General features: G+C 33.9%; 1 long non-coding RNA gene and 1 other non-coding gene across 2 annotated transcripts; one reads left to right on the top strand and one right to left on the bottom strand.

Moving 5' to 3' along the window:
* Positions 1–9,834: 9,834 nt before the first annotated feature.
* Positions 9,835–9,966, bottom strand: LOC116085522. Its single transcript, XR_004116618.1, has one exon. It is a non-coding gene; the product is annotated as a small nucleolar RNA SNORA17 (small nucleolar RNA).
* Positions 9,967–12,295: 2,329 nt separating this feature from the next.
* On the top strand, positions 12,296–16,342 carry LOC116085314. Its single transcript, XR_004116493.1, has 3 exons — positions 12,296–12,359; positions 13,660–13,726; positions 16,217–16,342. It is a non-coding gene; the product is annotated as an uncharacterized LOC116085314 (long non-coding RNA).
* Positions 16,343–17,559: the final 1,217 nt, after the last annotated feature.

Genomic DNA, 17,559 nt, shown 5'->3' with positions numbered 1-17,559 from the left:
AGGGAAGGGGAGGGGAGGGGAGGGAAGGGAAGGGAAGGGAAGGGAAGGGAAGGGAAGGGAAGGGAAGGGGAGGGAAGGGAAAGGAAGGAAATAGAAGGAAATGGAAAGAAACAAAAGCAGAAAGGAAGTAGCAAAACAGAGGGAGAAAGAAGAAACAAAGAAACAAAGGGAGAAAAAAGCAAATATTAAAAGAAAATCTCCTCAAAAATGTTAAGGATACCAAAATCATGTAAATACCTTTACAGTCACAAGTAATACATTGAGTATTATAATAAATATCTACCTAGGCTTTAATAGGAATCTAAAACTGTGAACAAATTTTGGTAGACAAACAAATTTTGAACAAAGAATATTAAACTTAGTCATAATAAACAAATATTGACTTACAAATTCAGCAAAATGACTATTGTAGATATGAAATGCTAATAGCAGAGGACCATGGTTCTCCAATAAATAGAACTGTGTGTTACGATACATTCACTTTGCTGCAAGTCTGCAGCATAATTTTAAGCATTAAAAATAAGCTAAAGCATCTATTTGATGAATTTAAATTTATATTTTCTATTTCTGATTTTTCATTTTCCTCAGTTTCATAAATTCATCAACATAAATAGTGCTGGCTAAGAGATATCTGACATTTGCATTTTCTTCAACTATATGGATAATAATAATAGCTTAGGTTAGTGATGTATCTGTTGTCACTTGGATGATACTTTTCTATAATGAATACAGAGTTATATACATATACATATGTATATTTGTTCATTTATTATTCTTATCTATTTATTTTTTCTCTATAAATTATGCATATGCACATTTAAGTGTGTTTACATCATGCACATGTAGAGAAATATATACTTATATACATTTATTATAAATATATGAGTTAATTTTACTTCATAACATCTACAATTTTTATTTCCATTGTTTTTTAGAAATTTTTAGGAATATGAGTCTTATTTTCAGTACCATATACATATCATCAACTCTTTTAAGCATTAACATGACCCCAATAAAAAAATTGTGTCCATATTTTATGATGATTAACATCTCATTTTTAATGCTGTAAACTATTTTGTCTTATTCTCATTGGTATTATCATCTAGTAGTTGGTTTTGCTTTGCTTTAGACCCATACTTTCTCTGTGTAGCCCTGACTGTCCTGGAACTTACTCTGCACACCAGGCTGAGCTCATAGTCAGAGATTCACCTACTTCTGTCTCTCAAGTGCTGATCTGAAGGTGTGTTTTCCCATTGCCTGGTAATGCAGTTGCTTCTTAGGTCTTTTCAATATTCCTAGAGAATTGATTTCAGTCTACTCTGTGATTACATCTTCTCCATACATATGATTGAGTCTTTTAAAGAACACTAAAATAAAAACAATGAATGAAGTAAATGTCTAAGACCTCAGCAACAAAATCCCATAATTCCATATGTAGTAGATAATTAAGCTAAATATAAGTTTTAGTACATTTATGACTACTAAAAATTATAACCTAAAAATTTCCCATATTTTCAACTGAACTTTCAATTTTATATACAACATGTCTATGACTATTCTTAAAAACCATGACTATTAGTAGTAACATTAACTATGACCCAATTAATACATGTAAAGAAATAACATAGGGATTTATCACATCCTTTATTGATTTGTTACTTATATTTACCTAGGAGGAGATGCTGGTAAATAATTTGAAAGTAAAATTTTGCCAAATATCATTTTTATAACATAAACCATTGCTAATTATTATATATATATATATTATATATATATATATATTATATATATATTATATATATATATATTATATATATATATAAGTATTATATTATACTTTTCATGCATTCTATGATTCTAATATTTTGAGTATATTATTATTTTTAAAAGATTGATGATTTAGCATTTCAAACAAAATACTAATTCATGCTTTTAAATTTCTCATTTGACCACAAGTTTTAATTGCAAAAGAAATAATTGAATATATACTAATATCAGTTGTACAGATAGAAACTATACCTTTGTATAGTTTCTATACGGAAGTACCACAGTCAGGTGTATTAACTGATGATTGGCTGCAGTACTTTATAAAGAATATACTTTTAAGCTTTGGTGATAGTTTATGTAAATATAAATTATTACTTTATTTTTACCTGTATATAATCACAACTTGACTTCTCTATTACTTTTATTTATATTCATTAATACACACACACATACACACACACACACAAAACTCACACACATGTAGTATAATATACTTTTATAATGGTAATTACGCGAGACTAAAATCTGCAGACATGAAAGAGTTGTTTAACTCAGAAAATTCTACTTTCATATGAAGGCTTATTGAATACTTAGTGAAGTGAAACCTAAACTAAGTAAGTTGCTGTCAAGACACAGATGTTAAAAAAAAAATTAGTCACATTATTTGTATACACATATTACAAAATATGTATATAACACTCTTAGTGGTTTAGTGTTTTCCTTATCAAACACTAGTATTTCTAACCAAACATTAAATACATAAAAATTGAATAATCTAAAAAATAAGAGAAGTTTTAAGTCACAAAGAGTTTCCCGTGTCCCTATTCTCTTCAAGAGTATAAAACCAAACACACAAAAATAAACACCTTTTACTCTTTTTAGGAACCAGCATATGATGGATATGGCACTTGTCTTACCCAGAGGTCACCTTTTAAAGGCAATGAAATGATTATAGAATTTATCATTGACTTCAAATTTTCTTCTCTATCGTTCAGTATCTAATCATTATCTGGAACCACACACTTTCCCAAGGTTAGAGTTCTTGAAGTCACTAGCACTCTAACTTTACATTAACAGAGTAACTTCACAATTGCAAATCAGAGTCCTAGAAGCAGTACTGAAGAAGAGCACTGGCTTTTACAACTGCACACAGAAATGCTTCTCTAGATACTTCCACTGTATATTTTGTTGTGTACTCATTTATACATAGCATTGCTTTCTAACAACTAACTCAGACTCAAAGAGCAAAATCAAAACATAATAAGAATTTCTCTACTTATTCACTCAAACTATGCATAAATGATACCTTAATTAATTTTCAGTACCTTAATAGATGAGTTTATATTTATAATTTAGAAAATATTTTAAATTTCCACATTCACAGTTATAAATGTTAGAAAATAATGTTCTCCTAGATTTATCCTTAGCATGAATAGTCATCTCTTCTACCTGTGAGTTTCTTTTTTGGGTGTGTAATATTAGTTCATGCAAGTTGGAGCACGAATATTACAGTGCAATTTCATTGTTTGATTGTACACTATTTCTCAAATAGATCCCATCAGAAATTTTAATTTTGACTCTGAATATAGTCAACTCCTTACTGGAATGAGATATGTTTTGTGATAAGTCGAGAGACCCATTCAAGTTGAATATGAACTGTTATAGCTAAAATGGCTTGAGTCAGAGCTGAACATCATATAATACTACCCAAACCTGCTTATTGTGATATTTGTGTGGTTTTTTTTCTTCATAAGCATGCCCTGTGAACAGACTGGTACCACAATTAGGTTATTTCTTTTTGTGGAACTGATCGATCAGTTTTAGGGTATGCGTTCAATAAAACATCCCTGTCTGGCTGAGATCGGTGTGTGTACGGTTTGTGGAGTGACTCCTAGACACAGCATTTGGTGTGTTGACACAGAAGTTTCCAATCGTCAAAATCCCTTCAGTTATTGACAATGAGAACTACTGAGCCAGGGGGCCCTTGAAGTGAGAACTACAAAATGTAAGAAAATTTTGTGTCTATTCTTAATGTATAAGTGTATGTGGCAACTCCATATTTGTTTCTGTCTAGTCTTAAGTACATGCATATGTTCTGCATGCCTTGATTACAGATTATTGGCTTTAAAGTTTTGGGTATGGTTGAAAATCTGTAAAATCTGTAACATCTGTAAGAAAAAGTTAGAGTAAAACAATTAACTTAGGGTTGAAGTCATTCTGGCCAACAAGTCATGGCATGAGACAACCTAGGGGGACACAGATCTCTAAACATAGTTTTACATTGGGATAATATTTTATATAATTCCTGTCTTAAAATCAGACTTATGAAAGATATGATTTAAAACAATGTTTTTTAATGAGTTATTAAATCTATACCTTCATGCATTCATATATTAGAACTTCTTTTGCTGGCAGTCAAACTCTGTAAACAACCAAATAATGCCCTTTATTGATTTTAGAATGACTGAATTGTTTAAACTATTAAAATATAGGGTTTGTTTTCCTAAAATTATGGATATGCTCTATGACTTCACTCAAAAAGGGTATTTCATTTGATAATACAAAACAACTTTTAAACACATATAAATCTATAAAGCTTTGGAACATTTCAAATTTTATTAAATGTTTTATTATGTCTTTATTAATATATGATGGTTACAATAAAGGAGGAAATTTTAATGAGTATAACTGTAATGGTGAATAAACTATAATAACTTTAGAAAGTATAATAGACACCATCAATCCAATTATTAACCTATGAAATAGAGACAATTATGAAGAAAAAAATCTCAGACAATCTCTGATGGTGGCTATGCATCCGGTGATGAAAACAGTGGATAGAATAGCAGAAGAGTTTTAAATAATACAGAATGGACTACAATTCTTAGAGGGAGAGATAATGAGGAGTTGTCCGGAAAGTTGCAGGTTACTTTGAGACATTCATTCCAAATGTATTAGAGGAGCCTTAAAAATCTGCCACAGAAGGGATGATGACCATAGTCAGAAAAAGTCACTGCAGCTTAAACAGGAAATATTTCTTGTTCAGGACTGTTATAGCTACAATTTGCAAAAAAATACAACTATTGACTAATGCTACATGATATCAATGAGATATGGATTCCTAAGATTTTTAATCTGTTGAAGCTTTGTCTTTTTGTTTTTCTTTTCATTTTATTGCTCTGTAAATTATGGTAAAAAGAATAGTTGTAAAATAATAAGGAATTTGTTAATCTAAAATTTTCCAGATGTTTGCAATATTAAAAAATTAAGAATCAATGGCTCTGGAAAGCCACCCCCACCCCAATTCCTTTTAGTTTGCCTGAACTCTGGCAAGGCTCCAGTAGCCCAAGGAGCAGACACAAGCTGACACAGCCAAGTTCAAATTTTTTTCTAGTCTCTTTATAATATATGTGTGTATGGGTTATACTTTTAACATTTAAATAAAAGAGTTTCGATTAAAAACTGTAACTCTTAAGACTCAAAGCTAACAGGGATTGATAGTCCTAAAGGCGATCAAATCCTTTTATGTGTTCTGAAATATATGTAAAGTCATGCTAAGTATTAATGCAGTTAATTATATGGTTAAAGGTCTCCTGTTTTATGGTTATTATATGGTTAAAGGTCTCCTGTTTTATGTTTGTAAGGTAAAATTTAGAGCAAAAATATTTGAAACAGACAGTCTGTTTACCTCAGGTACTCTAGGTAGGTACTTGTCCTCAAACTAGTCAGAGATCTATTGAATATGGATGGCATTTAATTTGATTTAAACTTACCATTACAGACAGAAACTCCTAAAGCCTAACAGTGATCCCCTAACGTCTCCAACTAGATATGGGAACAGAAAAAGGACACCACCAGGACTATAGTACAACTGCTCCAATGCTTTACCTGCTATAAGGGCCTGGCCTGAATTGTGGACAAACAGAAGACAACTGGAGAATTGATCACCACACATTGCTTTAGACAAAGTGAGGCCAGTCTCTCCCATCTTCTCCATAAGAAAAAGCCTCTTCATCTTCTGGACCTGATGACCATAAGACTACCTCTGCCTGTGGTACCATAGAGTACTGAAGCTTGGGATAATGGTCTAGATAATATGAATAATATGTATATGTATATATTTTATATATATGTAGGGGAAACTCCTATTTTCAAGAACAGGGAGGTATACTTATCTGGAGTCCATTTGATTTGTGGCAGGGGAATACGAATCTTACTTTATTTATTTATTTATTTGTTTATTTATATTTCCTGAAGCTTATATGTATTTGATAGTACAAAACAACATAATAATGTTTAGCATTGCATTGGAATACATATTTTAATGAAGACATATATGTATATACATAAATATGTGGACTAATCTCTGTCATTTAATTGATACATAGGCCCTTTATATTACTATTTATCTTTCTTCACGTCTCTGGCCACATTAATGGCTAGATGGATTGTAGCTTAAAAGCTAAAAGAGAAACAACTGGCAACTAGGTACTTACCTCAAGTTAATATACCGCTGTGTTAGTTCATTAGTCAATTGATTCATCAATTAAAACTACTTGATGGTTTGCCTTCATCATGAGATTCATATTAATTGACTGCTCTAAAAAATCAACTGTCTGTGACTCATAATAAACATTGGATAAAAAAAATATAAAATTCAAATTTTATTTAAAATCTGGGCATCTAAAAATATTTATGTTTCTAGAAAATATTAAAAATTGATAAATTCAAAGGATGAAGATTAGATGACATAAAAAATCTTGGATGATGATTAAAAATGATTTAGACATACAAATGTTTCAGATAAAAGATATTTAAAATTGATAAATACAAGTTTGCTAATGATGGAGATTCTAAAAAGAATAAAATTGTATAAAATTGGAGGATCTAAGAAAATGATTTAAGATGTACATAAAACAGAGAATATTTCATATTTCTTCCCCCACGTGCTGTTGTTACTTCAATGTTCAGATTTTTAACATTGATAAGTTAATGGAGCAAGCTCAAGATTTTAAATTCCTTTTAGTTCTCTTCATTAAAATATGAATTCCAGTGCAATGGTAAACACTATTATGTCATTTTGTAATATCAAGTACACATAAGCTTTAGGGAATATAAATAAATAAATAAATAAATAAATAAATAAATAGTAAGATTTGTATTCCCCTGGCACAAATCAAATGGACTCCAGATAAGTATGCTTGCCTGTTCTTGAATATAGGCATTCCCCCTTGCTCTTGGGATTTCTTGAGTTTCCCAATTACTAGAAAATTTTACTTTCTGTCCCTAGTCTATATTTGTCTCAGAAGATTTTCCCCAGCTTGACAGACTTCAACCAGGGATCACCTTTGGTGCTGTTGAACTTTGTACTTGCTGAAGGCTGGTGTTACCTAGTATAGCTGATATGATTGTTCCCTGTCTTTCAGCTGGACCAGTTAATCAGAAGCTTCTCATTAATGCCCCACTACCCAGCATTTGACTAGCATGCCAACCTGTTTATGCCCCTGTGCCCATATCCAAATATCAGCAGGAAAGTGTTACACAAGAAAGATCTGATGTCTGTTGTCCCACCTTATAGGTTTACATGCTAAGTCAAGGAACCCCACCTTGGCACACTCTAAAAAGGACCCCACTTTGTGATTCTGACCATCCTATTGGACTTGAAAATAGATGGGATCCAATCTTGGATTCATCATACTCATCTGAAGTTTATGTCCTAAAACACTTATCAGACAACACCCACAGGATCTGTTAATGGTGCTGGTCTAACTGGCTGTCTGGATGTAGAATAAAAATAGACCCATATTTGTCACCTTGCACAAAGCTCAAGTCCAAGTATATCAAGGATCACAACAGAAAACCAGATACACTGAATCTAATAGAAGAGAAAGTAGGAAAGAGCCTTGAACTCATTGGCACAGAGGGAAATTTCCTAAACAGAACTCCAATGGCTCATACTCAAAGATGAAGAATTGATTAATGGAACCTCATGAAACTGGAAAGCTTCTGTAAGGTAAAGGACATAGTCAATAAGACAAATCAGCAACCTACAGGTTGGGAAAAATCTTCACTAACCCCACATCTGATAGAGGGCTAATATCCAAAACATATAAAGAACTAAAGAAGTTAATTGTGAAAAAAACCAAACAACCCAATCAAAAAATGGGTTATATAACTAAATCAAGAATTCACAACTGAGGAATCTCAAATGGCTGAGAAGTACCTAAAGAAATGTTCACATTCCTTAGTGATCAGAAAAATCCAAATCAAAATGACCCTGAGATTCCACCTTACACTAATCAGAATGGCTAAGATCAAAACCTCAGGCGACAACACATGTTGGAGAGGATGTGGAGAAAGAGGAACACTCTTCCATTGCTGGTGGGATTGTAAATTGGTAAAACCACTCTGGAACTCAATCTGGAGGTTCCAGAAAACTAGAAATAGACATACCTAAAGACCCAGCTATACCACTCTTGGGAATATACACAAAAGATGGCCCACCATGCCACAGGGGCACATGTTCCATTATGTTCATAGAGGCCTTATTTGTGACAGCCAGAAGCTGAAAAAAAAACAGATGTCCCACAGCAGAAGAATGGATACAGAAAATGTGGTTCATTTACACAATGTAATACTATTCAGTTATTAAGAATGAGGACATCCTGAATTTTGCAGGCAAATAGATGGAACTAGAAAATATCATCCTGAATGAGGCAACTCAGATCCAAAAGGACATGCATGGTATGTACTCACTAATAAGTGGATAATAGATTAAAAAAAAGTACAGAATATCCAAGATACAGACCACAGAACACAAGTAGGTCAACAAGCTGAAGTGTCCAAATGAGGACACCTCAGTTCCACTTGGGAGAGAGAAGAAAGCAATCACAATTTGGAAGGGAGAGAGAGATCTGGGATGGAAAGTGGATGGGCAGGAGGATGTTGGGGGGAGAGGGGAACCTGGTCTGGTATTGGATGAGGGAAAAGGACTGAAGCCCTGAGGGCCAGCAGAAAGAGTGGAAACAGGTAACTTCAGGAAATACGAGGCTGGGGGGGACTCTCCAGAATCCACCAGAGACTTAGGAGGTGAAACACTTTGGGACTCAAAGGGAGGGACCTTAGATGAAATGCCTGACAATAGGGAGAGGGAACTTATCAAGTGAGGGATGGGGTTGCCATCCCACAATCACAACTCTGACCCATAATTGCTCCTGTCACTCTCCCAAATGCTGCAGTAGGTGAGGTTGGCTTTCTTCTCACGTCTCTAGGCCCAGCCCTCTCATGACGGCCATGAATGTGTTGTGGTGAGTACTGTACTCACCTCGTATATCAACATATCCCCAGGCAGCAACCCAGACAAGGTTCATAGACCAGACCCTTTGTGCTAACAGACCCGTGCTGCTTGAGGACCATAGACCCAGACCTGTACCATGGCAGCATCCAGGTTTCCCGTGGGGATCCCAGGTGATACCACATGCTATACCCATCAGGCTGTTCCTCACCACCTTCGAATCTACACTTCTGCCTCTTCATTGTATCTTTATCTTTAACTTTCTGTTTCTGTTTCTCTTCCTTTTCTTCACTACTTACTTGCTCCTCTAGTGGGTAAATGAGGCTCCGTGAATGTCTGGCACCATCTCAGGATTGTCTCAGTAGTGCTATACCCTGTACCCGTGCATTATGTCCCTGAGCAGGGGTCATCTCAACATAGTCGGCTTCCAAAAGCCTGCATAGGCGAAGAATGGTGGTAATCTCAGGGTAACTTCCCTGTCTGGGCCCCATGGCACGAGAGACTGGTGATCTTCTAGTGCTTGCTCCTTGCCCAGGTCTACCTCTATGGCCCTATGCTCACGCCCACCCTAGGCCTGAAGTCCCAGGTGGGACTCTTCTAGTCTCTGACTTGTTCCACGATTTGGAAGCCAGTCAGGACCATTGTGGGAACTCCCTGTCTTGGAAGCCCTTCAGGATTGCTGTTGTCTTGGGTTAGATCCCTGTCCCAGGTCAACTCAGACTTCTTTGTTTGTTTGTTTTGTTTTGTTTGTTTGTTTGTTTTTGTTTTCAGGGAGTATTAGATTACTAAACATTCAGATGTTTACAGATCAGAATATTGAGCATAGATAAAGGCTCTCTCCTTTCTGCCACCTACAAATGTACATGTGACAGAGCAGCCACCCCTGAAAAGCCTCTCGAGACAGTGTGAAATTTATAATTCAAATATGTTAACAGTCAACAGACAAGGCTATACACACCATTTAGTATAATTTTACTGAACTTCTTTTGATATTTTGTTATTTTAATATTTAACAGTGCACAAGAGGATGACCTTGAATTTCTGATCCTTCTGCCCATCAAGGGCTGGGATTACATTATAAGTCATTTAGACAATATTGTATTCTAACCCATGAATTCAAGCCTTCAGGACAAGAATTTTACTAACTATCTAAGTATCAAATAACAACATAAAAGTATTGGACAAGTATGGGTGATCTTGAATAGATATAGCTTACCTATCATTCCTCTCATTTGAAGCTATTAATGATTTGTAAACATTGTTATTAAATAAATGTCACCAAAGGATACACTTATTTTGCAAATTTTAGTATAAATTCTACAGAATTAAATTATTTAAGGCTTCTGAAATTACTGATTCTGATATGGTAATTCATCTTATATTGTTCTAAAAGTTATTTTTAAATAAAGAAACTCAAAGTAACCTGATAGATTTGGTACTTGAAGGAACTAGAAGCATTATAATTTCTTCCTAACATAAAATTACAAATTTTAGGTCATTATAGTATTAGATACTTTCTGCCAGATGAAATGACATGTTTAAGTGACTTTGTTTTTGCACTGTGTTAAACGATGCATTTGATTTTAGATTATTACTTAGTGAACAATAGAATTTGTCAACAGTACTGTGCAGTGTTATATTATGTTTGTTATAACTGTTCCCACAGGGATTGTTCTGGCCTATAATCTGAAACTTTATTCTATATAATTTTTCATCTAAAATGCTACATATTAAAATTGCATGCACCGTATGCTAAGAGAAATATTTTCCTTTCAATTCTAGAACTAAATCTTGTAAACACAGTATTTTAAAGAACTTATGAATATTCAAACAGACTCTTCAAGACTATTTTTCAGCTTTCCCATTCATATTATATGTTTATTTTAAAAAGAAAACAAGACAACTATTGTTATATCCAAAATTGACTGAGAAGTTATAAAAAGGTGAAGATAGTTATATAACAATAAATGAACATTTTAAAATATTGATTAATGTTTTCAAATAAATTTGTGACTACATAGACTTTACATAGACTACTTTAACTTCACAGTGCTAACGTATGATAAATTGTTACATCATGGCAAAGTTCCCTTTCTTTACCTGAAGTCCTGATTTACTATAAGAAAATCAATATTTATAACTTAAACACTTTAAAGTGATTTTAACAATTTGATATCATTTTACATTTTTGTCATCATCATGCATAATTTTATATGAAAGTTCTGACACTATAAACCACGGTTATTTTGAAATTTTGTATATTATATAAATATACTTTATTTAACCTTTAAGATCGATAAATATTTAGTATTATAATTGTTTGGGCATGAGAAATAACTCTCTCATGGCATGAGTCTTAAGCTGGGCCTGTCATTGGTTGGCTCTTCCCTTATTCTGCTCAGTGATTTACCCTGCATATCTTGCAGGCAGGACAAAGTGTGTGTCTATGGATTTGTGGCTGAATTGGTTTTCCCAGTGGAGAGGGAACTCAATATCCCCTACTGTCAGGAGTCTTAGCTAGGTAACCCTACAGATTCTCCAGAGTTTCCCTTGTCCTAGGTTTCTAGCTTGTCCCAGAGATGCCCCCCATACTCCAGTAGTCTTTTTCAGTACTCTATCCTTCTGTCTTCCCCTCACCTTATTCCCTCTGTCGCCATCTTCACCCAGTCACTTGCCTCCTGCACCCTGATGTGTAGTATCTTTTCCTTTTTCAATAAGATTTGAGCATCTCCCTCTGATCCCATCCCTGACAGTATTAATAATATCTGTTATAATTTCTGGCATTATTGTCATCAGAGAGGCTTCAATCAGTCATTGATAGAAAGCGATGCAGAGACCCACAGCCAAACATTAAATAGAGCATTGGGAATCCCATAGAGAGGGTTGAAGGACGATTGGATAAGACAGAGAAGTCAAGAACACGATAAGAAAATCGATAGACTCAACTAATCTAGGCCTATAGGAACTCATAGAGACAGAACTGCCAACAAGAGAACATGCATGGGTCCAAAACAGGCCTTCTGCACATATGTAACAGTTGTGTAGTTGGGTCTTCATATAGGACACTTAAAGCAGGAGCAGTGGCTGTCTCTGACTACATCTCCCATCTTTGGATCTCTTTCATCTAACTGGGATGCCTTGTCTAGCCTCAAAGGGTAAATATGCCTAGTTTTAGTTTCATTTGATATGCCAAGAGTCGTTGATATTGATGGGAGGTCTCCCCTTTTCTGAGAAGGGAAGGAGAGGTGGATGAGGAAGAGAGCGATGAGAGAGCAAGACTGGAGGACGAACAAGGAAGGTAAGCTGCAAATAGAATGTGAAGTAAATAAATATGTTAGTAAATTAAAAAAAATAACTCAAAGAAATTCTCTGTTACAGCTTTGTATGTATAGAATATTTGCTGTGAGGATATATGACCATACTGAAAATGTTGATGTAAAGTAATCATCTGTTTAGAGAGGCACTCACTGACTTAAACATTCTAATAACCTAATGTAGATCATTCCAATGAAAATTAAAATAAGAAAAAAATTGATACATTTATCTATACTTTATTATCACTTTTTAATAGATACTTAGCTTCATAGAAAAACAAATCGTATAGCGAATATAATACAAATAGGTGTCCAGTATAAAGATAACATTTTAAAGGATGCACTGGTACAAGTACTGTATGAACTATGGTGGTACACGTTGTCCTTTACCAACCACACATAGGTATTGGCCCACAAGCCCACAAAAGGAAAAACAAACTCACATACACACACTATCAAGTAGATTTAATAGAAGTTATGAAGCAAAAAATTTCCTAAATAACAAAAATAATCCTCTAAATTGATATATGGATTTAAAAGTAAATTCAAAAGTTTCTATGGGAGAGCTAATAATATGGATGAGCAGTTAAGAACATTTACTACTCTTACAAAACCAAGACTCATTTCATAGTTCTCACATGGTAGCTCACGACTGCCTATGATTCAGTTTCCAGGGAATTCTATGCCTATTTCTAATCTCTACAGGCTCAAACACTCACTCATGAAGATGTAGGAAACAAGACTCATACGTACATGTGCACACAATTCCCAGGTATCTTTTAAGGTATTTTTTTCATATTTACTTTACATCCCACTCACTGCCTTGCTCTCAGCCACTCCTTTCAACAATCCTTCCCCCATCTACCCTCCCCTTCCTACTAATGAAGTATATGCATATATTTTACATCTTATGTATTTATATTGATTTAGGGAATTAAAGTTATTTTAATTTATCTCTTTTTAAATAAACTCAAACATATAAATATGCTTATCAAATAAATGGTAGCTAGATCAAACACCTTAAAATTTTAGACATTAGGTACATGTTCTTTAGGATATATTACTTTAGGTGTGTTGCACTGTATTGAACTCACTTTCAAAATTTTATACTTGTCTTATTAATTGTAGATTTACTTCTGCAGCTAACCTTTCTATGCCGAAATAGGTAAAATGAACTTTTAAGGACTATTTGGCCTTTGCTATTTTGTTTGCTAAGTTGTGAAACAATGTAAATACTCAAAATCCTACAAAGAAAAAGTGACTTCTTTGTAAATTTGTTTTAAGCTTCAGCTCTTGTACTTGATAACATGAAATGCACTTGACCTTGAGACCTCTGCAAACTGAAGAGCCTGTAAGTGTCTATACTTGTTTCCTGACAGTAGATTTTAAAAAAAGAAATGTGTTCCTTTCAACCCAGAAATCACATTTTTTATTTCTATATCTTTCTTTGCATTTTATATTGTTATTACACTGTTTACTTCTGAAGACTTACAGTTGTTGGTTTATTTAGGACAAAATACCGTAAGGTCTAAAATATTTTTATAAATATGTGCTGAACTTATATGCATTAAAGAATAACTACACAAGTTGGATGCTTGTTTTTATAAATCATTGAATTCAAATCATTGAATTATAGTCTCTAGTTTAGGAATTGTATTGTTTAGCTGAGTATCGTGGTATATGGCTATAGCCATAGCACATGGGAGGTAGAGGCAAGAAGATCAGGAGTTTAAGTCCAATCTAAGATTTTCCAGGAGTTTGAGTTCAGTTTTGCTAACTGATTTCCATTTTGAAACACAAATGGAGGAAAAGTGATAGAATTTATAGTATATAACTGGAGAAAATTGTATCTCACACTTGCAAGGTCAGCACTGAGAACACAAAGGCAGGAGGATGAGCTCAAGGCCAGCCTGTGCTAACTATTGAGACTTTTTTTGTCTTAAGCTAAATGATATAAAACATAAAATATATATGATAGAAAAATTAAAAATCTCCTTAAGTGTGACATCACCTCTTCCAACAGAATAGTATTGCAGCAACAAAATATAGTGGGAAAACAAGAGATAAGAAATATGGTTAAAAGTTTATATACTTGCATTACATTGCATTGATTTTTCTATGCCACAGCTGATCTTTAGTAACCCAATTTAACGTTTATGCTTCCACTTCTGTTTTATTGTCTGCAGCAGAATTTTCAACCTTTGAATGTTTTCTATAGATTGGCTCATAAGTTCCTTCCCTCATAAAAATCCTCTCATCATTCATGTGGCAGAATTGAAGACAGCTGAGCTTCCTTAGACCTCAAATATGCTAATGAAGATAGCATAAGTTTTTGAGTGATCAGTTTTTGATAGAGATTGAACTAAGTAAATTAGCCCCAGAAATAGTAAAGAACTTAGGTATGTATGTAACTGTTTATGAATAAAATAAAATGACTCTGAGACAGATAATATCATAGATGATATAGCTTTTACTACTTCTTACAGTTTACAAATCAGGTAGTTCTTTTAAAACTTGAAAAGTTGTTTTTCAGTCTCCAAGCATAATTGTCTCTAGATTTGCTCAATACTTGGAGGCTTACTATTTTTTATTTTTTCAAATATTAAATTTAATTGTGCCACTACATCCCCTCTTGTTATATTAGTGACTATGATTGAATCTAATATCCCTATCCTATCATAGATACTTATATGGAATAAAATTATTGTGAATAACTAGGGATTCATAATTGGGCAAGGGGAAGAAAGAACTGCAAACTATTTTTCTCAGATAGAAGTATAAAGAAACTTTATTGCAGCAACATGGCAGCTTTGGCCTGGGAGAATATCCAAAGATATGATCCAGGAGAAGTGTAGACACACCCTGAATTACAGTATGATCTATCTGGAATACAAGCATGCCCTTAATACATGCTTTTAATGACTATCAATGAAGGTAAGGTTAGTTTATGGACTGAAACAGTCATGTTTGAAAGTGACATCTAATTGAGTGGCAGACCAAGTGATGAATCAGAGAAAGATTTGGCAGAATGAGCCAAAGATAGGATATATGCAACTCAAGTGAGAATTCCACAGAAAAGACAGGCTACCTAAGAGTAGTGAGAGAGAATAAAGGTGTATCATGTGTGGTAGGTGGAGAGTAGGTATGTCCGTTTTACTGGGATGATTTTACAGAGAAAAGCTGCAGAGGGAACAAATTCAACACCGGTAAAGACAGAACAAATCAGGCAATGAGAACAAGCCAGATTGGAATATATTGCCAAAGTTAGTATGAAGTCAAGCAAAGCAATTTAGTCAGCAGCCTAGAAAAGCCAGATTAAATTAGTCGTTCTAGAAGTTTAGATTGTTAGGAGGTTTGAAGTTTCTAGGCCTTGGTCTAAGGATAGTTAGAACAGAGAGAGAAGTGCTCTGGGTGCAGCTCATGCCATATGTTCACAGAGCCTGAGTGCAGCTCCATGCCATCCCTCAATCTAAGGACCATAAAAGCAATATTTACATGGAAGAAAGAATTTTCTTATGGAACCCTAAAATAACAAAAATTCAATAAACACATACTAAAATAGATTTTTGACATTATGGCCTATACTAACTTATTAGAAAAATGGTATCACCAATAATGGCAGGTTTGTGGGAAAAGAATATGTTTTAATCATTGTTATTTTTTAAATAGTAATACCAATACCTTGCCTGATAGTTTTGATAAAAAAGGAAGACTGTACATAGGAAATAAAAAAGAGTGAAAGGAAGCCAGAACAGATAAAGATATGCACAGGAAGTAGAAAGTGGAGACACTCAGTTTGAAGGGACAGTGTGGATGATGAGATCTGTATTTTTCCTTTTAGGACATCTATTGTGAAGAAAGGTCAGCAGGATGCTTTTTCTGCCTCTCTCAAACAGCAGGATTTTACCTCAGCATCTGGCTCTTGAGTCTTCATTTGGTAAAATTAAACAGTTCATTTTAAAAACCACACCTACTTATGCATTTATTCATACCCTCTTTTAGGACCACTAATATATTCATAACATCTATTTTGAATTCTTTGTATTTTGTTTCTGCTGTATGGCACCTCAGAACCTACTGGAGTAAGCTTGTTGAGTCTAAGTGGAAATACATCTGCACTGTTATTGATTATGTTTTCAGGCTGGCATTTAGGCCTTTAGGTTTAGGGTAATTTTATATGTACTAACATATGGTCTTGTCTTCACTAGGTTTCTGTTCCTTGATTAATGTCTATTAAATTTTCTGGTTTCTAAGACAGTATAGTACATGTTTCTCAGGTAGTGCATGTTTCTTAGATCTTGCCTATAAAGATAATATCTTGTGTGATGTTTAGAAGCATTGCCTGTCAATAAAAATCTGATGCTCAGTAATCTGAGGCAGGATTAGAATATGGGACAACCAAGTAAAAAGAGAGATGGAGATTACACAAAGGAATGAGTAGTTAGGATGGAAACTCATAGCGATACAATATATTAAGAGTACAGATTATGTTTAGAGCAATGTCATACAATAGTTTATGGGTTTCATTTCAAAGCATTTGGGGAATTAGGATATGTACGTATGTTAATACATCATACTATTGATACATATTCAAAAATCCAAAGGGCTTTTTCTTAAATTCTAAAAAGTATGATTCTGAGATTGCACATTAGTAATGATGGCTAGCTTGGAGATGCCTTTGCAGATTAAAACTGGTGATGCTCCAACATATGTATACATTAGAATACAAAAAAATGATGTATTTGAGCATAAAACATGTTATGGATATATATTATAATCTATAATTATAATCTACAGGTCAAGCAATTGTAGAGAGAGTTAAAAGGTCTTTAAAGAAAATACTAATAGAAGAGCAATATGAGATCTCTCCAGAGGCATTCAATAATGTTTTATTGACTTTAAATTTGTCAAATGTCAATGAGACAAATAGTACAGCTCTTGAGATGCATCAGATTATTGAAAACTCTGCTGAAATAAAACATTATTTATATTAGATATGGACTTAACTTCAAATTAGAAGAGAGGAAATGTGTTGTGTTAGGGAAGAAGTTTTACCTTGTTTCAATAGGAGAAGAAAAGCTAGGGGTTTCGTCAAAATTATTAAGGATTATATTTAGTCATAAGTAGCAGACATGAAGGAGAAAGCATAAAATCAGAGAGACAGAGAGAGAGAGAGAGAGAGAG

The sequence above is a fragment of the Mastomys coucha genome, unplaced genomic scaffold, assembly GCF_008632895.1.
Source record: "Mastomys coucha isolate ucsf_1 unplaced genomic scaffold, UCSF_Mcou_1 pScaffold9, whole genome shotgun sequence".
Taxonomy (NCBI): Eukaryota; Metazoa; Chordata; class Mammalia; order Rodentia; family Muridae; genus Mastomys; species Mastomys coucha.
Note: the sequence above shows the minus strand (reverse complement) of the source record. Positions and strands in the feature narration are given on the sequence as shown.